At 39.4% G+C, this 26,581-nt stretch overlaps 1 long non-coding RNA gene across 1 annotated transcript; it reads right to left on the bottom strand.

Annotated features, from left to right (window-relative positions):
* LOC148217093 (uncharacterized) lies at positions 1-25,913 on the bottom strand. The gene is made up of 3 exons (XR_015796325.1): positions 25,703-25,913; positions 2,565-2,854; positions 1-1,900 (listed from the first exon to the last, which is right to left on the bottom strand). It is a non-coding gene; the product is annotated as an uncharacterized LOC148217093 (long non-coding RNA).
* Between the last annotated feature and the right edge of the window lie 668 nt (positions 25,914-26,581).

The raw sequence follows: 26,581 nt of genomic DNA, 5'->3' as shown, positions 1-26,581 counted from the left end.
GCTTTGGAAGCTTACAGGAGAAAAAAAAGGGTCCCAAGTGATCCACAAGGCCACAAACCAGTGTCATAACCCCCTTCCATGAATCCCCAGTGGAGTCACAGTCTTCCATTTTGTGGACTCTTGACATGGGCTTGAAACATCAACCCACTAGCATTAGCAACTCTGGCAAGACCAAGGATTCTGCACTAATCCCTTTCTGCTGGACCATCTAAAGCAAGATGCAAAGCCATATTTTGTAAGCACCAGTTCTCTGCTGCACCTTTACATTAACCTTTTTCCCTTCTCAAACCTCTTCTGCATTTTTTTTTCTTTTTCCAGTGGTATGTTTAATAATAAACAGAAAGCAGGACTACATTAGGCAAGTGAAGGGGCCATCGCTCACTAAACATGCCTCACAATTTTTCCTCCTCCTTCTGTGAAGCATCAAAATCTCTTTAAGGACTTTATCATCTCAGCAATGCATAATCATTCCTCACAGGTGGAAAACACTGTGTTGAGAGATAATTAGGACAGTTATTGGTCCTGACTTCTCCCCAGTTTTCTGGTGGTATCCATGGTAAGACTGAATCCCTCTCTGAAGAGAAGAGCTAATGTTGTTTGTGTCACATTGAGTGATTTATGGGTACTGCATGTACTACTTTGGATGACGTGGGATTAATATTATCTGATATGATGCAATTCAGGCTTAAAATATGCATGCTATTCTCTCCCTGTGCTGCAAATGTTTTTGAATCATGCCACAAATGGTTTATGAAGGCTGATAACTTGACCCCAATTTATATGCAGGAAACTGCCACTTTAAACATACTATTCTTCCAAAGGCAAACATATATTCTAGAACTCCAGCCTGACTGATAAATTTTTCTAGCATTGTGTGTCTCCTATTCAAGACTGAAGTTTCTGTCGTTATATGTAGCAAACTGTTGTTTTAAAAGAAAAACTGTTTGGCATTCCCATAAAGTATAACAACAGGAACAGAAATTTTAATTTTGAAACAGCTTAAATTATGAGGGAGTTCTGATCATCCCTGGGTACTTTTTTCCTAATGCCTATGTCGATATAAAGTTCTATTGGATCATCACTCTGGTTTGATTAAAGACCCGTTTGAGCAACACAGTGTATCTGAATCTTAGATGTAACCAGGAGAAAGAGAAGGAGAAAGGAACATCATCTATGGGGTTAAAATTCAAGGGTTGAGGTGGGTAAAAAAAGAAAAAGAGGGAATAACTAAAACTTTACTGAAATGTCTACATCCTTCCAACCTAATTTTGAGCACCAAACTCCCGCAACAGGTAGTTCTCTTGCTGTTTAGTACCATTTCATACAGACAACTAGACAGGAAAAGAGTTTTTACTGTTCCTTTCTCACACAGGTCAATTCCTTTCTCGCTCATTCTCTTTATCACACATGCCAATTTGCAGAATTTCTTCTCAGAAGCCCTATTTTACATTTTATTTTAGAATCTGTATATTATTTAGAATCTGTCTTTTAGAATCTGTGTGTATGTGTGTTCTCTTCCTTCCCACAGTGATCACGTTGAGTCAAACTGAGGAGAACAAGAGAAAGATGGACACAGTTTAGTAGACCCAACCTACAAATTGTGACAGTATCTCTATTGCTGTAGTTGCTGTGCTCTATGCTTCGGGATTTGAAGCTTATAAAAGCACCTGCTTCCTCTTTCATACACACATTCTCCTCCTGGCAGTGTCTTTTGTGGCAATTCCAATGACAGAAAATAGTTAGATGCTGCAGGCACAGCATGAACTTGGAAGACCAAACTATGGAGCTTGATGGCTAATTGCCTTTTGTAAATAGGCTGTACTTCTCTTTCTCTGTTGCTGGGCCTTCAAGTTCAGTTGTATGCCTCCAATTCTCTCTCTCTCATTCCCTCTTCTTGCAGCTGCAATTGGAGAATGGGGAAACAAAGAAAACAAGAGAGGCAGAGATCACAAAAGTGGTAGAATGGATCCTCCATTTCTGAGTTGAAGTGCTCTCCACCCATCGTTGAGTCAGCAGAAAATATACCAGCATATTCCTGTCCCTGTTGAGGATCCCTATCCTGCCTCTATTTTTCTGTTCCCTCTCACCTATCTTCCTGCCAAAGTTGTAGGTGACAAAGCCTAACAGATTTTATATGCCTTGAGGCTGTTCTTGGATGATTCCAAAATAAGAGAGAAAATACTACTGATTCAGCTAAAGACGTCTAAAACCTATCTCACTTATGGGATGGGGACAAGATGAAGGCAATGTCGTGGGGAAGCAGAAAAAAGAAGCTGAAAGGGCATATTTGTAGTACAGTTTGGTGCAAGTGGGAAAGACCCAATGACTCAATAATTCTGTCTTTGTCTTAATACAGGTTGTTTTGTTTTTATTTACTATGTGCCACTTTATATTAGTTACCACAGTATGCACTGTGCATGGATATCTCTATGCATTCTGGGAACTGGTGAGCATTTTGCACCTAAGTGTGGGCACAGGTAGGAGAAAGAGCACCCAGATGAAAACAGAAAAGCAATGAAACAGATAACGTTATAAAACAGTATTTTAAAATTATAGACAATTACCTTTTAGATACAAACTTTTTCCTATTATTTCATGATGTAGTTGTATGGTGATCTTTTCTGTGAAACCATGTTGATGTGGCTTGATGGAGCAATCTCAGAACATTTCAGTGGACTGCCTTCACATGCTGTCCTCCAATCAGATATATGCCAACATCCATCAGCAGATGGGACAAATTTTGTGCAAAAGAATTAGTGGACGCAAGTTTGACATCAGGATTCACAACAAGGGCAAAGAAATGTCAGAGTATTTCAACCTCCCAGGAGCAGGCCTGATAGCACCCATAGTAGACCTGAAAGTGACAGTTTTGAAAAAAAAAATTCATAGCACCATTGAGTGAAAAATTGTTGACCACATGTACCTCAACAAGTTTCAGGCAATCTCAACAAACACAATTTAATACATTACAGTTGGTAATTGATAACGTACTTGTACTCTGTTTCATCTACATTATCAACCTTTCTTCCCCTCCCTTTTCCCTCATCTCACTCCAATTTAAATCCTCCAGCATCTATCTACTCTATGCATCTGACGAAAGCTTATGCCTTTTAATAACATTTGTTAATCAGAGAAAGTGCTACCAAACCCCTGATTTTTTGCTCCCTTTTTCAGTGGAATCCTTTCTCAAGAAGCAAACTGCTGCTTTGAAGCAAAGTCTTCCTTTATACATCAGCACATTTGCAACATGAGGCACAACTCATATTTTACGTTGTAGGTGGGATACATTATTTCTGTGTTATAGGCTGGATACTTTTGCAGAAATAAGAAGAGCAGTTCCTGATCCTTTTCTGACTGTATTCAATTTGCAGTTTGTGGGATTGTTTTTTCAAGTCTGCATTATTTTACAGTGTGTGGCAGAATAATATAGCTTCCAGAAATTCAGCTCTTAATGAGATTTCCAGAGTCATTCCAAAACTGCATGTAGGCAGCTGCTTCAACAGTCAGTTGCTGCCTGTAAGAACTAGGAATCTGTCTACTTTTAAAAATTATTTTTATTGTTCTTGTTGTTGTTATTTTCTTTCTTTCTTTCTTTCTTTCTTTCTTTTTCTTTCTTTCTTTCTTTCTTTTCTTTCTTTTCTTTCTTTTCTTTTCTGGAAATGATTTTTTATAACTCAGAGCATCATGATGTGAAAGATAATATCTCTAGAGGGAGCTTAATGTGAATGCATATGTTATTTAATTCTTCACATACATCATATCCCCACCTAGGTGTTTCTGTGTTTATGTCAGTATATTCCTTAGACTGCCCACACAAAAAATCCAGAGACCAAAAGGTAAGAACATTTAACAAAAATGTGTCAGTACATAGTACCACCTGAATTTTTAAATGACCATGCTTAAGAAGCTGGCTTATACCAGATCAAACTTCTTGTTCATCTGAACCAGATAGTTTCTTCTGACTGGCAGTTCTCAGTCAAAATCATTCTTGTTATTTGATATTTGTTCTATTTTACCTGGATCTGACCAGGATTAAATCTTGAGCATTTTAGATATTTTAAACCCATTGAGTTGTGGGCCTTTCCTTACTATCAGGCCTGATGAAAATTATATATAGAGAGAGGGGGGGGGGAACACCAAAAATAATTCTCCAATATCGCCAAAGATGCTATATGAAACCATACCCTTAAATTGTCCCTCGGTAATCTATACTGGTGCACAAGACAGAAGGCAACATTTGTATGTTTCTGAAGGTCCTTGGAGGAGATTTGTGCCCAACAATGACTGTGGAAGACACAGCTACTATCCTCATATGGTTATCTACCCTTCTGGAATGAATATTGTCAGTTTTTCAGCTTTCTTCTCCTTGACTGAAAATATTATCACTGCAAACATTAATGGCCAGCAAGGACCTAAACCAGGTTTCCCCAAAGTGGTCAATATTGCCCCCCGCCAAGGGTGGTGGTTGTTGTTACTCATAGTACTATTAGTTAAAGTAGCATTTATTAAATTATTTTCATATAATAAATGTTTGGGGGTCAATGAACAATCTGAAACTTCACAAAGGGGTCAGTGAGCTGAAGAGTTTGGGGACCCCTGACCTAAACCAGCGCTCAACTCCAAGAACCAGCAAATCCCTAAGAGTGCCAGATAAGACAATCTGACAATTCAATTTGCCTATACAGAAAGTCAGAGGACAAAAATTATGTGAAGAGATCCAACCACAGATTTACCAGATTTGGCCCTGCAGGCAGATATTTAATTTACCTGGAAATACTAAAAGAGGAAGTGTGAGTGAACTGCAGCTATACTTGGTTGCTTGAAAAATGCCTGTAGGGAGACACATGAGTTCCATAAGTAATGCAGAGAAACCTTTGCTATCCTGGGAGCTTCAGAGGTGGATGCCCTTGAATTTTATTCTGACACTGCTATTACTGCAGAATGCAGCTCCATTCACAGCTGAGAGTTGGCAGCAAATTATGCTAGCTCACATATCTTTATTGGTTGCCTATTGTGTTCCTGGCACAATTAAAGGAACTTCTCTTTAGCTGTAAAATCTACATGTAAAAGCTACATATTTTAAATTAAGGCCTCCTCCTCCCCTCTATAGGTTATCATCTCTTAAATTTAAGAACTCTGCATTAGTGAGCAGAAACTCAGGCATAAGACCATGTTGAGAGGGATAGCAGCTCCAAGCTGGACTTCTCCAGTGGCATTTGACTGATGGCTAGTATTCAGCTTGAGCTTGAATTTCATGTCATGTTTTAAGAACAAAAAAGTTGCTCTCCTGGATTGACTAAAAATATAACTGTCCAATATTCACTGAAATGCAAACCAGGTCAGAATGGGTGGGCACTCTCCCTTCCCTTAAGTGTTATCATCTGATGGGGCCTCAGAGATGCGCCTTTTCTGTGGCTGTCCTTTGAAACAGCCTCCTGCTGAGATTCAGAGGTCCCCCATCCTGTTCGCTTTCCAGAGGGCTGGGAAGTGAAGCACTGGTGAGAGTGGAAGTCAGCCCAGCAAATATAAATGAAGAGTTGGTAGGATGCTGTGGCACTATGGCTGCGATAAATGATGCTGTCGTGGGGTTCTGTTGGTTATATTTCTTGTTTTTATTGAATGTTGTTCTGAGCCACCTAGGATTATTATGTGTAAGATAGGCAGCCATATAAGTCTTCTAAATAAATACACAAAAATCAGAAGTTTGCAGGGAAGACCGAAAAGTGATGGCCTTTACCAGTTGCTTATCATTGATATCTGCTTCTGAATATGGAGAAAGAAAAAGGAAATTGTTTTTTCCATATATACATACACACACACACACATACATACACACACTCAATTTTCCACTTGTTAAAGCGAACATTATTATTAATTTGATTTAGTCATTCACACTTGGTTTCACTGACAACAAATGTCTCTTTCATATAATGAAAAACTGCATGATAAAGATGTTAAAATCATAGTCCCTAGATGTTGACCATGAATCAAACAGATGGTTTAAGATTATGCCTTCAAATGCTATCTTTTGCTGATAATATTAACACAGAACTCACACCCAGCAATCATAAAATATTAATGCAATAATCTAGTTCTCTCTCCTTGAGATTAATTTTTTTATTTATTTTATTTCTATCTAACTGCAATCTACCTGACTCTCAACAACTTACAAATCCAATGCAAACACATTACAAAAATGGAAAAATACGAAAAAACAAACAAAAACTCCACCAGCAGTCCCTTAGGGGTCACAATTCACATGCCTTCCAGAAGAACTCAGTCTTCAGTATCTTCTGGAAAGTAACCAAGGTAAGAGTTACCTTCGAGCAACAGGCCATTCCAGGGGGTTGATGCTGCCACTGAAAAACAACCCCTTGCCTGATCTCCCGAAAATGAGGAATGGCCGGCTGCTTCTCCAGAACAAATACACCAGTTGGAGATATGGTCTTGCAAGTAACCTGGTATCAAGCCATAAATGGCTATATAAAACTAGCACTTTAAACTGCACCCAGAAGCAAACAGGCAGGCAATGAAGAGCTTACAATACAGGTGTTTGATACTTCTGAAGATGTTTTGCCAGGAAGCATCCAGGCCACTGCATTCTGTAGCAGCTGAAGTTTAAAGGGAGCCCCACACAGAGCACACTGCAGTAATCTAGCTGGGTGGTGATGAGGGCTTGAGTCATGGTCGCAAGACCCTTTGTCCCAGGAAAGTAGTTTATACACTAGTAAGGCTGCTCAAAGAACCCCTGGCCATAGTTCTACCTGCTGCTCTAGCAGGGGCTGGGAGTCTATGTGGACCCCAAGTGGCAGACCTGCTGCCTCATGGGAAGTGCCTTCCCATCCAGAACAATCCTTGGAGCAGAACAAGAACCATCATGGATCAACAGCAACTCCATCTTGCTAGGGTTCAATTTCAACCTCTTCTCTCCCATTCAGGCTGTCACAGCTTCCAGGCACTAAGACGGGGTTTGGCAGCATCTCCAGCATGACTCTAGGTCACACTGTAAAGCTGATGATACCATACTCCAAACCACCAAATCACCTTCCCAAATGGCTTCATATAGATATCGTATAGCATGAAGGAGAAGAACAAACCATTCTAGAACCCCCAAGCCAATCTCTCCTTCCCTACCACCACTGACTGGAACACTTGCTGAAGAAGAAATGGAACCACTGCGTAAGAGTGCTCCAAATCCCCAACTCCTCTAATTTTAGGAAAATCCTAAATTCCTAGACCCAATGGATAGGACTGTTGGATGATTATGATGATGACTATTATTACAATTTTAAAACTATATAAATGATAATGAAGAGAATACTAATAGTAACAATTACAAGAAAAACTACTAGGTTTCATTTAAAGTAGTATCACAAAAACTGAATTAACAAAGTAATGAAAATTAAAAAAAAGAAAGAGAAAAGGAGGAAAAAACTGTATTTTTCTACAGTTTTAAAATAATAATGATATAGTATACTATTCAATTTTTAAACAGTAAATTAAGCCTTGACCATATGGAATCTTAGCATCCAATTTTGCCTCTCCAGCAATACAGGGTCATCATGAAAGCTGACAGCTGACTTATCTCATTAAAGCAAACTTTAAAATCTGATACAAACGCATTTTTCCAACAATACAAAATCATCCTTTTCCATACTATCCAGGCATAATATATCCAAGCTCTTCATACGCAGACACATTCCATATTGTTGAAATATATTTTAGTATCAAATTTACATCTTTGAACCTTAATTTCCTTCCAAGTACTTGCTCTACTACTGTATTAATCTTTAATCAAGAACTGCCAATGGATATGCCCAAAGCAAATTTATTACATCTCTAGCTTAGAAAAGATATATCAATTAAAGAGGGTTTGTTGTTATCGTTTTGCTTGTTTGTTTGTTTGTTTTGGTATTTGGAGTTTTTTGTGGGGAGGGAACTAGTCAAGTTTTTAAAATGTAAGAAACACACTTCACATTTCTTAGTATTTGAAGCCATTGTTGTTGCAATATAGGATATTCCAATTCTGCATTCCATATTTCTTAGATATTACCCAAATAAGATGTCCTGGTTTTTGATAATATTGAATTGTTGATTTAGCCTCATAAAAGCCTTCTCCAGATAAAACTTCTGAAGGGTTAAAGCATCAAGGCCAAACTAGGAACATGATAAATGTTTTAACTGAATATATTGTCATTGTGCTATTTTTGGCAAATTATATTTCTTTTGTAATTCTTCAAAAGTTTTAAAAGTATCATTGTATGTTATCTGTTTAAAAGTCATTATCCCCTTTTCAGACCATGATTTCCCAAAAAAAAAGGGGGGTGACTCCTTTCCTCCCATTTTAAAATAAGAATTATTCCATCATGTCAGTTTTTTATGAGACCTAAAATGAAATTTTAACTCCTTGTCCAGTAAGACCTAAATATGCCTTGAGTGCTGAAAATGTCTTAAGGTTCCTGCTATATGTAGAACCAAGAACTTGACAAGATTTTAAAGGTAATAATAGTAATAATTCTCAAACTGAACCCATAATGGAACTTATCCAACATAATTTTTATTCCCTTATTGCTGATGTCAACAAATATGATTAATGATATACCTCGAAATAAAAAAAATTACAACCACAATTTTCATATGGAAGCCATAGGTTAGAAGAAGAAATTCTAGATGGTTTTCTCCTCCATAAAAAAAAAAATAGTCATTAATATATCAAGTTTTTTAAAATAGTTAAGTGGAATTAACATAGTATGGAGAGTCTGTTTGGTATAGTGATTAAAAACACTGGGATAGAAACAGGGAGACCGTGAGATCTAGTCCTGCCTTTGGCACAAACCAGCTGGGTACTTTGAGACAGTCCCCTTCTCTCAGCCCTAGGAAGAAGGCAATGGCAAGCCACTTCTGAAAATGTTGCCAAGAAAACATGCATGGACTTGTCCCTATAGTTGCTAGGAGTCAAGACTGACCCAAAGCCCCCCGCAAGACAGACAAAAATAGGTGAAGCTCATTTTAACTAAAAAAAAATATTTTGCTAGAAATAATTGTCCTTGGGTATTTAATAGAGTCATCACATAATAAAATCCTAAGTTTTAACCTGCAATGGTGGTAATGTTCTTAGTCCAAGGGACATTAGACCAAGAGCTTGTGGTATAGGTTTTCAGGTACTGGGCTATCACCGTGGAGTCCCACAGCCATCCACCCTCAACCACAGAAGCTCCTTGGGTGACTTTGGGCCCATCACCTTCTCTCAGTCTATCATATCACACACTACTGTTATTGTGGGAGGATAGAGTGCTATGATCGCCACCATTAGCTCCTGAAGGAAAGGCAGAATATAAATCTAAGAAATAAATAAATAAACATCACCCGAGCACTGAAGTCAATTGAAACCAATGGATCATTAATGGGCTCCCTTTTCTCATCTTTCACACAGGCCCATAACGGTTGGTTGCACCTATTATTCCAACTGAGATTTTCCAAGAAGTATACAGAAGAGCGATGCATTGGTGACTGGAATCCACTTCATCCATTACCAGGGCCTATGTTCCCATTTGCGAAGAGAGATCTCTTTGGAGAAGACCCTGATGCTGGGAAAGATTGAAGGCAAAAGGAGAAGAGGACGGCAGAGGATGAGATGGTTAGATAGCATCACTGAAGCAATGAGCATGAGACTGAGCAAACTCAGGGAGGCAGTGTAGGACAGGAAGGCCTGGCGCAATATGGTTCATGGGGTCACAAAGAGTCAGACACAACTTAACGACTAAACAACAACAACAACAATGTTCCTAAAAGGAGGATTGGCGGAAGACAAGCAGCACGTTGCTCTGTGTCATATCCTGGCATCTGCTAAGAGCTGAGCTATCCAGCATGCCAGATACCACTAGATAGCTTGGAGAAAGCAGCATACCAGGTCTGTGGGGGAAAGGCCAAATGACAGGGTCAATGATTATGGGTGTGCAAGTGCCCCACAATCCAATCTGAATCATTGGTTTGATTTGACAAGTTGATTTGATTTGATTTGAATAACAGATTGATTCCATTTATATTGTTGATTCAATTCAGAAAAGGCTCGTTTATGCATGATCAAACACACACTGATCATTGAACTGATTTGAAAGCACTAGACCTGATTGGTCGCGTTGAATTGGTTTGGTGATTCTGTCTGCAGATTTGATTCATATGAGTGATTTGACCAAATTGCCTTCGAATCAAAATGTTCACATTACCCTATCAACAATATCAACAATACATTCGTTTACAAAATGCTGGGGGATGGGGAATTAATATTCATTATTATCACACTCTAAAGAAAACCCTTTGGAAAAAGAGTATGCCTAGAGAGCTCCATTTCTAATTACTGTTTCCCTTCTATTTTCCTTTCTCTGTTTGTTCAAGAATTCTCTCAGGGTCATCTCTAGCTTAATAACTGAAATTCACTGAATTTCTTCGTTACTCATTCAGAATCCTGAGTGTAAATAAAAATATGCTTCATTACTCATCTAAAAATATATCCTATGGGAAATGCAATTGTGTGTTTGTTTAAATCTTGAGGCAGTTCTATCCATACTTGTCACTCCTTTCTGAATAAACATGCCATGGACTCGTAACCAAAACCAAATTATTTGGGGGAACGGAGAAGAGGAAAACTAAACACTTCCTTTTATGATAATCAAAAGGTGTAACACTACTCCTATATCACAGCAGTGAGTTAACTTGTGCACAAGCAATCAAAGAGGTGCTTCTATATTGCAAGGCCTGCTAATTATTACATTCTTTGGGAGAAGAGTTTTATTTGGTCCCACTGGGGCCCCCTCTCAAGCTCTCCTCACAAAATCAAACTTATCCAGTTTTCCCTATATGGTCCCAAGATCCTGAGAGCAAATCAGAGCCCTAGAATTTCCTACCCCACAGTTCAAAACCCTTATAAAAGATCTTCTCTATTGTACTTTGTTCCTCTTCCTTTGTAAGCTGGAATCCAACAATTGTCATTTCAATAAAGTGATCTACCTTCTCTGAATTGCACTCCATCTTTCAGATCCACAACAGTAGGATTTAACTGAAGCCTTTTATGCCCCAAGGTCCAGATCCTTTTCCTCCTTTGTTAAGGAGATGAAAGCCTTACTGATTCAGTGGCCATCCCTTTCCACTCTGAGAATGGCCTCGTGTTCCTTGCTTGTCCTAATGATCTAACATGGAGATGTAAATCTTTCACATGGAAGTATCAGTTTCCTGACCATTCCAGCTCCTGAGGAATTATAGATTCAAGGCCTCTGATCCATTTGCTCAAGCCTTGGCTCAGTCTTGTCATCATTATTGGATTTGGCTTGTTTTCCAGTATATCCAGTGTGGATTGCATGGAACTGGCTGACCCTTGCTATCCAAATTAAACACTTCCCTGATTTTATCTTGGAAGAGCTTCTGGATCAGTGAAGGTCTTTCAATGAAGATTGTTCAAAAATAGTGTTATCCACTAAAACAAAGTCATTTTCATTCACAAAAGGACTCTTTCTGTGAATAAAAATGTTCTGCTGGATTCAACCCAAAATAATTTCCAAATAAATCAGTTTTGTGTTGTTTCCTTTCATTTTTATCAAATATTCTTAATATGTTTCCATATTAACATTTGTTTCATACGTGGAACAGTTTGCTTCATTTACTTGTTTGTTTGTTTAAGGAAACAATTTAGAATTTAGGAAAAGATCCACTGTAAATATATTTCTTTCTATCCTACTAGAAAAAAATATATTCAGCAAATAAATGAAATGATATTATAATTCTTATAGCTCATTCAGGTCCATAGCCAAGGAAGGTGCCAATCTGAGATCAGTACAACCTTTGCATAACTTATCATATTACAGGGTTTCCTCAAAGTTAATTGGCTTCGTTGTGCGCCAGAAGGAACTTTGCAATGGCAATTTCACAGTGCTTCCTCTGGAGCTATACATTGGAGTTTCCATCCCCCTACCTCCCATCTCATCCCATATCAGAGATCTTCTCTCCATCTGCCATCTTTCCTTGACAAGTCATTTTCACTCCCTCAGAAGTGGCTAGCCTGTTTTCTTCCTTCCCACACAGCAAAAAGCTAATGTAGTAAGGTGAAAAGTTGAGGATGAAGGGAGGGTATAGACTGCCTCCTGTCTTGGGTGTGCTCCCACTGATCAGCTGCACAAGAAAAGGAAGACAGGGAGCTGCTGCATGGCACCCAATTGTTCCTGACAGTGAGGAGGGACAAAGCCAGTGGACATGGAGAAGACACCTTAGCTAATTGTAACTTTCAGTTCTAAGCATACCTATGGCATATCATAGAAACAAATTCCATTGATTTTAATGAGTGTACAAGGATAGAATTTCAAACTTATTGTTATAGACTCATTCTTATAAATTATTTGCACACAAATGTCATTAACTATCTAGAAAAAAACTGCCTACAGTTTGATCTGTAATATATTATTTCAGAAATTTTCAATTGTCAATGATTAAAAGGTTAAGGTAAGCAAGAAATAACTCTTTTATCCCAACCATATGTTTAATTTCTACAAGCCATGCAATTAAGAAATTCTTCTTTGCAAAGGCAAATTCTTCTTATGTTTGCAGATACCTTGACCCCCACTATCTAGACATACAAAATGTTGGGATTTGCAAAACAAGAGATATTTAAAATAAACTGTTTCTGAAGCTATAATAGTTTCAGGGGTAGATTAATTCCAAAAAGTGGCGAGAAGAGAAAAATAGAGGGTTATCTCTGCTAGAAACCAAGGTCTAATAAGAATTGTCTACATAATTCATTTCAATAGCTTCTTGTCAGATGAGTTTACCTCTAGGTTCAGGTTAAAATTTATCTCTTCAGAATAACCTACTTCAAGCTAAAGGGTAGAATTAAATTTCTTCTCATACTAATGTTAAATAAACTATATCCCACAAGCTTTAGATAAATTCTCAGTAGGTTATTTGTAGAATTTCAGGTCCTGTATTCAGTATGTTGCAATTAGTTGCAAGTCATTATTTTGATGCAGAGCTGAAGCCTTGTGTTTGTATGAACCTCTTGTTTTCTTACCTCAGTGCTCACAAGGTTTCTCTCAGAATGAACTCTTCCTCATGGCCACCTTAATGTGCATTCCTCCAATCCTGGAGTCGACAGAAAAATATGCTGACCAAATTTGCACAGCCCCACCAGCTGAGTTCAAATCTGCCTCATTAAAGCAATTAATGGGGGTGGGTCTGCCCTTTCAGCTTTAACTTAGGACAATGCCCTAAGCTGGGTTTCACCTCCCACCCCAAGTCACTAACCAATGGGAAAAAACACCACCAATCGCTCTCATTTTCAGGCTTATTGGCATCTGCCTAAAACCAAAAGTAATTCTTTTTCCAAGCATTATTCTCACAGTCTGTTTAACAAGATTCATTAGGAAGAAAGAATAAAGTGCTAAGAATACCAGCAACAATTATTTCCCATCTACAATCAATATATCCCAAGATATATTACACCAGAGTCTTCCTCATTTTCTTCTTGACTGCCTTTCAATACTGCCTTGTTGTCTGAATTGTTGGGTCCCTCCAGCAATAACAAAGAAGCTGCAGGTGGTTTATAAAACAGTCTCCTGAATCCTTGTCATTCTTGGAGAGTGAGGCAGGGCAGGCATGGGTGAGTGTGGGTGGTTGTCTGGATCACAGACTTTAGCCCCCTTTCAAGTTGCCCAAGTGAAAGTTCATTACTGTGCTCTACATCAGTAGCTCTCATTCAGTCTATTTCCAAACATAAGTCCACCTTTAGGAGTGAGGCATGAAGTGGGAGGGAGCTTGCATAGTACATTGAGTGATCTCCCTCCTTCTTCATCCTGGCCCATCCTCTATCCCCTATTTTTAAACAGAGGTTTATCAATCTTCCAGAAGATTGGTTGATTTGGGTCCAAGAATAACCCATTGGTAGTTGGTGGGATGGAGAAGAATGAGAGGTAAAGTGGGAGGGAGCTTGCACATCACCATGAAAGAGCTCCCTCCCACATATCATGGGTACTAACAGACTGTGGGGTGTAGAAATTTAATAAATAAATTAAATGGCAGCCTTTGTTTTACAGACAAATCTACCATACATTTGAAAGACCACAGAGCACATGTTTAATAACAAGTCTTGTGGTCTTATAGTGAATATAAGGAGTCTGCATAATGCTTGAACAATTCCTTTCAAAGTGTGGGTCAGGCAATGCATGGTCAGATGCCTTCATGGAAACCAGATGTCCAGTTTCTCCTGCAACTCAAGCCAAAATGGCCATGGAGGACAATGGTCAGTGAGCAGAGAATAAGGAGCACACCCACAGCAACCGCAACCAGCCAACAGGAACTCTGTGGATGCTAGTTCTTGGTTGCATATCCAAGATGATCAGGATCATGAAAAGGGATCAAAGACAACTCTTACACTGGGATAAAATACAAAATACTACTGTAAACATGGAATAGCTAAGGACAGATATTGGCTGGAGATGAGATAAAAGCTGCACCAAAAGGGAATGTTCTTCAGTAATGATTAGGGAGACATTGCCATTCACATATTCACACTGGAAAAGCTGCTGTACTTTTGGAACACATTATACACAGTTCAAATTGGATAATAAATAAATAAAATAATTAAAAATAAAATAAAATAAAATACACACTACAGATGCAGGATCACAGCCATGTAGAGAATAATTATAAATGGAAGACAGTTACAAGGGAATACATGTAAAAAATAGTTAACTGAAATTATTTTGCATATTTCTATGCTATCATCATTCTTTGCTGTTTGAGAGATCAACTGTAGGCACCTGTGAAAGTCAAACATGCAAGAGCATAAACACTTAAACGGCTGGCTCTTAGCATTCTGAACATCAGATGCGCTTTGACACAAGCAGGCAATCCATACTAAGTGAAGATTTTCCTGTGTCTCATTTACTTCCCATAGCTTATTTTTACCTGGGATCTTCTTAGATAAAGATTATACTCCAGAAAAGCTGCATAGAGAATCTAGGAATAATAATAGTAATTGCCAGATATTTGGAGTGAGTACCTCAGGGCCTCCACATTTGACCTGATCACATCAGAAGAGATCTCACAAATAGGTGGTACATCTCACACAGTTGATCATGTTCCAAAATAGGAACCCTTATTTATTATCTGAAAATAGAATAAAAGCCGTCAGTAGGAATAAAAGCAATGCAGAGATAAGCAATAATAATATAATAAGCATAATAAAAAAAACATAAAATGAAAAGCTTAGGGTAAAAAGGTCTTCACTGCCTCCCAAGTAACATCAGAGTAGTCTCAAGCGACCGTCCTGGGAACAACATTCCATAATCACATCACCAGCATATGGAAGGTCCTTTCTCCCTTAGCCATTCATCTAATCTCAGATGGCAAAAGACCAAAGAAGAACCTTGACTGAAGCTACTTGCAAATGAGCTTCTAATTGTGGTTTGAGATTCCAGTTTACAGGCCTCTGAGAGCATGGCTTGTGGGAAGAACTAGATTAAACTATATTTAGTTGTAGCTAAGTACACTGTGTTACAATCATCTAATTTGGGTTATCGATTTGTTTAAAAAGAAGAGGGTTAAAACAAAAAATTCTAAGAGGCTCTCTTTTTATGTGTAGCATTCAGAATTGCAGCCTGGGCATATAAGGAGTTCATAACATTGTTCTGAGGATGGCTTCACCCTTTATCAATTCATTTGTTCAGCAGCATTTCTTCAGAGCATATTGAGCTTATTTATATAAGCTTTTAAAATGTATCACTATTTATAGCCTACAAATTATTTATTTTATGTGGCAAGAACACTGGGTTCTTTACAGGACATCCCTTCTTCCTTTGCCCTTTTTATTTTTGCTCCAGGATTATTATCTGTGGGAATTTAACAGAAAAGAATGTCAATAATGATCCTGAAAATGCATAGCACGTTGCTCTGCTTTCATTTGCTCAGAGAAAGAATGTTCAGACGTTCCTTATATTATTTATTTTCCCTTTTTTTTTTCACCCATCCAATTGGCCATAATCATAGTCAGAAAGCTGCATCCCCTGAATCAGGATACACTACATAACTATCGCATTCTGCACAATTTTAAAAGAAATTTTAAAGTTTTGTGCAGCTACCATAATAGGAAATGCATTGACATTTTGATCACAATAGGTTCTAGAGCTCTTACTGATTTTGTTATATTTCCTTAAAGAAGTTAAACATTGGCGATTTCATGGGCACTCTTCTAGCTAACATGTATTTTTACAGGGACTACTTAGGTCTTATCCACATTAGCCTGCTTATCACAGCATGAAGATGCCCCATTTACCATTTACTGAAGATATGTCCCTACAACAGAGCCACCCTCTCATAGGAAGCCCACTTCTGAGGCAAGCTGAAGCTGGTCCAAGGTGTTCTGACATGAAAGTAACATTTTCCCTGAGAAAATGGAAGAAGACCTCCCATCCGATCCATGGCTAATGGGGGAGGAGGTGATGCATTTGGGGACTGCCAATCTTTTTGATTGCAATTAGCCCAGCAGGTAAGAAGCAGACCTTCTTCTGTCAAGTCCATTGGCTTGGTGCCTGTCCTAAGTATTGTTTTGGCTTCAAGGGGGACCAGGCTGGCTTCCATAGTCCCCTTATTTTTTCTTTTGTTTCTGTTTCCAAATGGATTGATCAACCAGTCAACTGGTTGAACTAGAGAGTGTGACTCCCTGAAACTGAATAGCCCACCCTCAACTATCCACACGCCACTGAAAATGTGATCGAAAGGACTCAGCCTTTGTATTCTTGTAGTCTGCACAGCAGAGAATTCCCTTTGCAGGGTCCACTAATTTGGAGAAACCCTGGCTCCTCATTTCTTCTCCTCAATAAATCTTCTCTTAAAAAGTTCACTCCATCTTACAATGTAACCTGGTACAGATAAGGCTTCAACCTAGAGCCACATTTTTCTCTTGTCATGCTCTTTTGGATGTTTAGAGCTGAAGGTAAGGTTGTGACATGACCCAAGAATCAGTGCATTAATTTCTCATGTTCCAGCTGTTCCACACTTATCCAGTGGCTGCATGTTGACTGCACAAATCTGGATGACCATTAGATGGCAGCAAAGAAAGACAAAACTCTAGCACTTTGGTCAACAGGTTGATAGGTAAACCAGTTGATAAGTCAATAATCATTTTGGAGAACTTATGTGGATGTATCTGAGAGTATGGCATAGCTGAACATGTCCAGAACCTGAACATACACCAAAACCTGTCTCTTGAAGTTCAGCTCCAAGATCGCTTATGCAGCAACTACATCTGGGCTGCACAAATCCAGTTATGAGAAATGAACTCTTTGGTGCCACCTAGTGGTCCTAAGGCCAATAGGTCAACAGTTCTTTTGAAAACAAAGTAAAACCGATTGGACGTGTACCATCCTGTCACACATTCTGTACACCAGTTGGTGGCAGCTCTTCCCATAGTTGGTGACATTCAGAGAAATCTTCCAATCACTGTCCTTACAAAGTTACATGAAGGAGCTATACAGAGAGCAGCAGAGCATTGCCCTGTTCTAGATCCTCAATTACTGGATACTATTCAGCGGTTCAAGTCCAGCCTTCGCGTTAGCAGGGTGAGCTCCTGTTTCCTCCCCAGTTCCTGTCAACCCAACAGTTCGAAAACTCACGTGAGTAGATAAATGGGTACTCTCACTCCGGTGGGAGGAAAAATGCTGGCGGCGCCTTGCAAAAGGAGTCGGGAGCAGTTGCCGGTAAGCGCGAAAAACCGCGCGCGCCCGAAAAGGGCGCGAAGCAATGGAAACCCCGCCTCCTGCGCTCGCCAGCTGGGCTCTGCTCTAGGAAGGAGGCTCTGGCAAACCACTTCCGAAACACTTGCCTTGAAAACTGCAAGGACTCGTCCAAGCAGTCACTGCAGAGTCGGTAACGACTGAGTGCAGATTAAAAAAAAAAAAAAATGGAGGCAGAGTGATTTTTGCCATCATGATTTCCTCACAGCTCCAGGGCAAGAGGAAAGCAAGACAAAGCAGGTGTGTGGATGAACCCTTAGAGTCTATATGCAATTGAGTGTATGTGTGTGTGTGTCTGTCTGTGGGATGTGGTCAGAAAAGTCAAGATGGTGGCTGGGACAATATGATTGAAGCTCTGCCTGTTTTTTAGGTGTCCCCTATTTTTGTTTAATTTATTCCTTGGGTATTTTCTTAGTATTTTGGAAAGGAAATGTTATTCAAAGTAAAATAGTGCACCTAATTTGCATCTTTTTTCCTTAAAAAAAAGAAAAAAACTCTGAAAAATTATACAACTGAATATAAACTGTGCATAGTGGAGGGCTCCAGAGGCTATAAAAAGGGACTGGGAGCCACATGAAAACTATGAGCTGTGTATTGCTTATTCCTTTCTTTGCAAACATCTTACTCTACAGAATGTGTGTAATAAAACCAGCTAATATTATAAGGCTGCTGGAAGGCCCAGTTCAGATATGCATGATTGACATTTCTTTATAGAACACTGGATGACACTGTGATTTCCAGGGAGGTAAGAAAATAAGAGACCTGTTGGAACCAATCAAAGGTCTATCTAGACTACCATTCTGCTTCCCATAGAAGCAATCATATCTGCTGCCTGGAGGACTCCCACAAGAGGAATGTGACAGTAGCAGTGCTGATATTCAGAAGCTGGGTGTGGTACTGGTAGCAATCTGTAATCATCACAGTCCTACCCACTGATGGTCTTGTCCTTCATTCATTTGTCTAATCCCCCTTTAAAGTTCTCCAGGTTAAATTTGTGAAAGTTTATTCATGCTAAGCATCACCTGCTGTTGTAACCCAGAGCTGAGCATGGCTGTATGAACCTGTCCTTTGCAAACTTAGAAGTGTGCTTACTCTCTATAGCAACATAAATATAAACACCAAGCATATTTTTCTCCAGGTTCTATTATGAATTTCTAGATTACTCTGAAGACATTTCATGGGGCACAATCCTGTGTTTATGAGATACTTCAACCCTGCCTCTTGCTGAATTTGGGGCCCAGCATGGTCTTAAGTAATGGTGATAAGCTTCTTTTCACCATAGGTTGTCTTTGCAAACGTCTTCAGTGTCTCACTTCAGTTTTCAGAGAAAATATTCAGTTCTGTAATAACAGTACCAAGATAACCTGTAGTTGACCTATCTTTAAACTATAATAATTATCCATGCAAGATGATTTTGTGAGATAACATAATGATGTAGATGCTGTGCTAAGCGGTAATGGAGATGCTCTGTGTTAAGACATCCAACATAAAGCCGATTGTGTCTAGAGGTTTTTCTTTTCTTCTATACACATTGTTGAAGTTCAGCATAGAGAACATGTTAAAATCCTTTCCCTGCATTGTGCGCAGATCGTGCATTTCCATTAGAATGGCACTGTTTTTGATTAGGGAAAATACAGCCATCTTCCCAGGGAAGCAGAGCATTTCAGGTGTAAAAGAGGATTTGTTCTAAAGAAAGTGATTATAATGGGATTTAATGTAATTGAAAGTCAAGGTACAGTAGCTATGCACTGTATCAGTAGCCATATTAAAGTTTTCCTTGCATGTGGATTAGATCTCCCTGTGTAAACAGGAAACAGAGAGCCCCAGCATAAATCACTAATATGTTGTACAGATTTAGTGTGTCAAGCAATAAAATCATGCAGAGAAACTTCAATATGTATTCTCTGGCAGATAAAAATGGAATTATTAGGGCTCTACCTTGCAGCCCTGAAAGGACAAAAAGAGATTAGAGTAAAATGTTATATACATGATGTCATGAATAATTAGCTAAAAACATTAGCTTGTGGAACATATTGGAGGATCAAGATAAAATTAATCTTCCAAGCTTTAAATTTCCCCCCAAATGTTAACATTCCTGATTGCTCTTTGTTGAAAATTGTCAGTAGTTGACAAGATCAATTTTCAAATGATTTTCTTAAAGGGCAGAAAAAGAGATAATAATTTTGCCATGAGTTCTTTGTACAAATTACAATTGTTTGTTGATAGTGCCTATTTAATCTTCAGTATGAAGAAGAAGCTCTACATAGTTAAACCTCCTAATGAGAGCATTATTTTCTAATTCCCCCTTCACATGAATATCCTTTTACATAGCAAATCTACAGAGCTTGGATTTTAGAACAGTGCTACATTTATCTAACCAACATAAGACGTACTTAAGAAAAGGACAAGAAGGTCAAGAAGGAAATACGTTGTGGCACACAGCAGTGCCTGGCAGGCAAGAATGGGAAACAAAGGAAGAAGTTTATGGTAAAAAGAGTAACTATCATTATGAGTAAAAAGACTGAGAAAGCAATGGATCCAGTGTCCTGATTGCAGAAGACTTCCTCAGTGTTCAGGGGTTTCACAAAGCAAGGCAGTGAGTTAAATCCATTTCTAGGTATAGCTGCTTGAAGGCTTCCAGCATCCCAGATTTTGTATTTCAGTCTACTTCATTAAATGTAGCTACCATTGGCCTCATTTACATTATACACATAATTGGGGGAGGGGGTATTATAGTAAATAGTGAAAGGAAATTACATGCAGAAAGAAAAGGAAACAACTATCACATTATTAACTGAGACCATTCACAAAACAGTTGTTGCTGGTAACACAGTCATCTTGGCATTGGCTACAAATAATTAGGAAAAAAACTTTATTCTGATTGAAACCACAGAAGATAAAATTGAACTAAATATCTATTTGAGAAATTATTTTTGTCTCCTTGTTTACTTCACTGCAGTAATTTCAGCAGTAACTTTTTCTCTCCTGGATGGTTTTTTTGTTTTCTGAGACATGTCATATGGGATAAAAAGTAAATTCAGCTTAAAAAAAAAAAAACTTGCATGCCACAAACTGCCTTCACAATATTATACTGATATTAAAAAAGTAATACAGAATCTGAAGATCAAATAGTTATTTTTCATTTCTAAACAATATAGCCACCAGCTTTACCATACATGTTATTTTTGAAGCAGAATCTTGGTTAAAACTCCTGCAGAAGGATAATAAAGGAGCTAGGGAGATCTTATTAATGTAAATGAAAATGGTGATGATGATGATGGTGATCCTATAATTGGCTAGGTCATTTAAAGACAAATTAAAATATTAATCATAAAGAGTGGGATCCAGTGGTTTATTTCCAGAGGTGTAAATGGTTTTTCAGGTCATGATCCTGGAAGGATTAGTTTCCCCTCCCCCTTGCAGTGTTTCATATGCCCTTAATTTTTGTTTGGAGAGCCCCTAACCTTTCAAAAGATGCAGAGTGAATAAAGGACTGCAGGGGAAGGAGAAAGAAGGGAAGTACCCTTGGTTGATATGCCCTAGGAATATGCATTGGATAGAAAATGAGTTTTCTTTAAAACTCAAAAGAAAAATACATTCTCAAAATTCTGTCAACATGGTTCAGCAAAACAAAATCCCACACAGTTTTCCTGCTCCATGTTTTGGGGAAAACAAAACCTGAAACATTTCTGGATGTTTCAGCTATGGGAAACAATGGGATTCAGAAGAAGCCTCTTGGGTTGCAAAAATCTGGGTGACCACAAGACAAAGTGTTACAGAAATTCTGAACATTTTGCTGCTCTCTAGGATTCTGGATTCTGCAACCCAGATGGAGTAGTTTTTGCCCTGGTAGCCTTCCTTGAACATAGAGCAACCATTTGCCTGGGGGATAGGAAAGTTAGGTCACCTGCACCCCTCCCCCTAAGCATACCAAACCAACCAGTTAAAGTACTTTGCATTTTTAAATGTATTCAGAAGTCTCCACACACAAAAGGCCCCCCCCCCAAAATCAAGAACTCCAAAAGGGCTGACCAAATGGAAGCAGGGCATCAGCAGAGAACTGATTTTGATGTTATGCTGATGTTCATCCAAATGAATCTGGGTGATATATAGTAAAATCTTCAGATAAAACACAGCATCTTTTCTCAAACTAACCCTCCTTGTAAGCTATCCTTCCCATACCTAAATGTAACAACAACAACAACCCCTGTAAAAACAACATCCCTCTGTTGTAGGCCCAGCATTGGTTTCCAATAGGCAATTCAAAATGCTCTTTTGGCTTTGAAAGATTTGTATAGCTTAGCAACTAGATCTTTGAGGCTGCATTCTCCCACCAGAATCAACCCCCCTGACTCACTTGTCCCAGAGAAGCTGGAAGTACCCTACTTCCATAAGGGGGGGGCTGAGGCACAGAGATGGTACTTTTCTGTGGCAGCACCCACTCTTTAGAACAGCTTACTGGTGGCTCCCTCTGTGTGCTTGTTTTGGAAAATGATGAAAATGAGACTCTTCCAAGAAGATTGGTGGTATGAATAGCTACCTCCTGGGATTCTGTTTGCTGATTTTGTTTTCATTTTGGTTGGGATGTTGTTAGCATTTCTGGACTCTTATTTATATTACAATAAGCATTTCATATTATATATTTTTGTTTGTTATCTGCTGGGAGGCCTAGCAGATTACAGCAGGTTACAAGTTAAATACATATACAGATGCATTGTGTAGGTTGTTTCTGCAGGCCCAATAAGGCCACACTCACACTCACATTCATATTCATCCAACCATAATCACACTTGCATTCATGTCCCTTCATCATCTGCCACTCCACTTACCCAAATCTTCCTTCTACAACCTTTCCACCTCAGACCATTCAAGGGCCCTCTACACTTCTGCCATTGCTGCCCTATAAAAGTGTTCCATGGTTTTTGGTTTTTTGGTTTTTTTTACCCCAGAGGGGAACTCCTGCCATTGCTATCTGCTTCTCATACAAATAGAAAGCTCTCAAAATCCTCCAAATCTCATGCGATTGTTCTGACTGTCTTTCCAAGCCACTTAGTCCAATTCTTCACTCAGTATCTCCAGGCACCACTACCAGGCCAGCCTCCTGGATGTTCTGATCTGCCAAGGCCATTCCATCTGCCAACCTTCCGTTGCTCCAGCTACCATCCCCAGCTACCAGCTGTCCTCTGTCCACTCTCCCTCCCAGATTCTACCTGTCTCATCAGGTTCTGCTAGAACACCATTCTCAATGCAGCCTCCTGTATCCTGCTCATTATTTCTTCCACAGCTGCCCAATCCACAATGGCAGCTACTATACTCATCCCACAATAGCTATTATTCATCCCCCAATGGCCATCATTGCAGAAGGAATTGCCACCAACTGTCCTCCTTCCTTGCTGCCTCTATTGGAAAAAACATAGCACCATCTAACTCTCCAGAATGTTTCCAGGTCATGTATTCTTTTTCTTTCAATCTCACTATGTCTCATCACTCACCATTCAGTCTCTAATCCAATCTTCCATCCATAGCATCCAACTCCTTCTTAATCTTCTCTCCTTCTAATACAGAAGGCACTTCACTCCTCACTTTTCCATTCAGATGCTCTTCTATCATGCAACATTTTCCCTACAAAATCATTCTGAAAAAGATTTAGAACCCCATCAGCTAAAACAGGACATCCTAGCTGGGAATCATTAAAAAAAAATCTATGTACCAGAGAACACTACATTGAAGCTTAGCAAAAACCAACCGGTTTAGAGAGTGGTTTTTTTGCTTTGTTTTGTTTTGTTTTTGCATTTTTAAACATTTAACTGTGAAGTCTCCATAAACAATACTGCACAAAAGAACGCAATGCAGAGTGCAAGGACACTGATAACCAGAGTAAAAAAACTCTAAAAGCAAACCATCAGCATAGAACTTGGGGGAGAGAACTTGGGAGATAACAGTAACTAAGCTATGTTAATTATGGTTTGCTGAATTTAGCTATGCATTGCTCTTTTGTCCTGTTCATTGTGGGGCTTTTAGAATGCCTTTGAAGATGAAGATTCTCACTGCATGCTTAAAAGCATCCTGAATCTTACCATTAACAGGAAACAAGGGCATGCACAGTTATTGCACTCATAGAGCAAACTAACCAAACTAGTATGTACTAGTACTTTTTGCATTTATATCACTTGCACATAAACCTAAGTGTGGTAATGCACGTGCATGCACAAACACTGCTCACGCTAGTCCCAACATTTCTTTCCATCATCCATGGTACAAGGAGGGTGCCACTTGCCTACTGAAAGCAGTGAGTGAGGGGGTCTGAGTTTCAAGGGCAACCATATGGAGAAGGCACCAGTATCCAACACTGTTCCACCACACTGAGTGGCTGGCCATTCAGAGCCATCAGCCATGCAATAACATGGATCAATGTGATACCTTTGGACCACCCTGCCACTCATTGCCTTCAACCACTGTGTCGGCATCTTGCTCTGTTTGTGAGCAAATGCATTGCTTGCTAGTAATCAGCAACACAGACTGCCTAGTGCTGACAGAGATGGGAAGGACACCTGCATAATGTCTAAACAGGTTATTAAGTGTCCTCAAGGTTGAAAGATGCCTGTTGTCCTTCACCCTGCTGACCTCTACTGAGGTGCAGATGGCATTACTTTATTTAATGTCTGAGCATGTGTATCTAGCAAGCAGCAGTGCTCTCAGTGCCACTACACATAGGCAAAACCAAGTGGAAAAAATAATTCCCCAAAGAAGCAAGCAGGCCCTATTTGAGGAGAGGGTTCTTTGATGGGAAAAATATTATTTTAAATTCAAAGGTGGGCTGGTTTCAGATGCAAGGAAATGGGGCTCAGTAGGGGAAATCTATCTATCTATCTATCTATCTATCTATCTATCTATCTATCTATCTATCTATCTATCTATCTTCTGTCATTATCTACTCCACTTCCCTGAATCAAAATTGGAATGAAAAGAATAATTAAACTATAATAAAATGGGAATGGGGCTGTGTGGTTGCCTCAAAGACAGGGAGGCAACCAGACACTTATTGTGAGATGTCACCAGGCCAGGAAAAGCACCCCTCCAGTGTTGAGTCCAATGGCCCCTCAAGAAGCGTTTTCCTCTGTAACTGCTCCCCAGTCAGTCTTTGTCCAATGGCAGTTAGAACAGAACGGTTCCTGCTCCTCGTATGCCTGCTGCTCCCACTAGAACTCCACCCGGATCAGTTTCCCCACAGCCTCAGCCAACAGCAGTAAGAACATAAAGGTCTGTCCTGCTGTACTGGCCCAGACAATAGAATTCAAGTGATCACACCTCAATTTGCAATAACCAAGACAACTTACAATCACACCTGCTGAAATAGAAAGGGACACCTGAAACTCCTCTCCCTGGAGCAATCATATTTTGAGCCATTTTTGAGGCAGAACAGTCCCAGATTGATCTGTTTCTGGAACACAAGTCCCTAAAGAGGCCTTTTGATTGGACACAGGCTGCAGAAACCAGCAGCGCCATATCCAGAATGATTTGGGCAGGGAACTTGTGCATCACTGACCTACCCACATTAAATTGTCCACCCACATAGCTCTCTTTTCCATTTCAGAAGTGGCACAAAGAATCAAAAGCTACGGTGTTTACTGTTGCAGTTTGTATTGAGTTAAGAGTTTGCCACTGGCAATACTTAGGATTGATTTCAAAGCAGTAGCAGTGACACAGAAAGTCCTTTCCTTGGGGTCATTAATGCCCCATACAGTTGCAAGGATCTGGCTGCCCGAACCCAAACCACCAGTCCCGAACTTCCTCTATAAGGAAAGCCTGGGCTTTCCCTGTGTAGAATTTTGGAAGGGGGTCCTGGAGATTTTTCTATATCCTCTCTCAGATTTTTAGCCCCCCCCACATGAAAAAGGTGGGAGTTTGTTCCCTTGGTCTACACTCACCAAATAGAGGCAGTCTTAAGCTTTGTGTGTGGAATCCATGATTACAGCATTCAAGCATGTTCCATTGTACATTGGTTGGCTGGTTTGTACATTTGTTCAAATTGCTAATGATTATTTTTTCCCCCTCTTCTAAGAAAAAGCCTTTAGAAAGCCACAAGGATGATTGGAAAGAGAGAGAGCGTGCACGCAATGCCGCTTCCCTTCCCCCACGTTACCATTCTGATACAACAGCATTCCTTCCGCATTCGGGCAGCAAAGATAGAAGATTTAAATTCTTTACTAGGAAGGTCATCCTTTCATAGTCAAATGCCTGTTTGCTTTGCCCGTCCCCTCCAGCAACCCACAAGCATAACAAGCACTGAGAAAACAGAGGCTGTCCTTCACTTATTAATGTGTTTATTAGGCAACAGAGTACTTTCCAACAACATTTCCACAAATGCTTTTAAAGGATTGTTCCTCGCTGGACTTGTTCAGCAGCAGTCAGACACAGTCTGGCTCATATACAAGTCACATACTGTTCACTATCAGAATGTGACTCGCTCCAAAGAATGCCGTCTAGTACTTGAACATTAAAATATTATTTGTTGCTTCACCAGGGTTTGTATTGGTAGGCTGTTAAAGCAATATTTTTCTCCTTGAAGATTTTGCCATTATCCTGTTATGATTATTTAGCAGCTTAAGCCTAAACCTAAATTTAAACACCAGAAGAAAATAAAAGAATTACAAAGGATCTGGGGGAGAGATGCTAAACCAGTGTTTTTCAAGCTTGGCAGCTTTAAGATGTGTGGACTTCAACTCCCAGAATTCCCCAGCCAGCATGCTAAAACTGGGCTAAGCAGAGTGCAATCCCATGGCTTGTCTTAAATGAGAGCCAGAGTA

The sequence above is a fragment of the Python bivittatus genome, unplaced genomic scaffold (assembly GCF_059951505.1).
Source record: "Python bivittatus isolate LINGU-HERP-01145 unplaced genomic scaffold, Pbiv_v1 ctg000020_np1212, whole genome shotgun sequence".
NCBI classification, from domain to species: Eukaryota; Metazoa; Chordata; class Lepidosauria; order Squamata; family Pythonidae; genus Python; species Python bivittatus.
The sequence above is the reverse complement of the archived record's forward strand: the minus strand, read 5'-3'. Positions and strand labels throughout refer to the sequence as shown.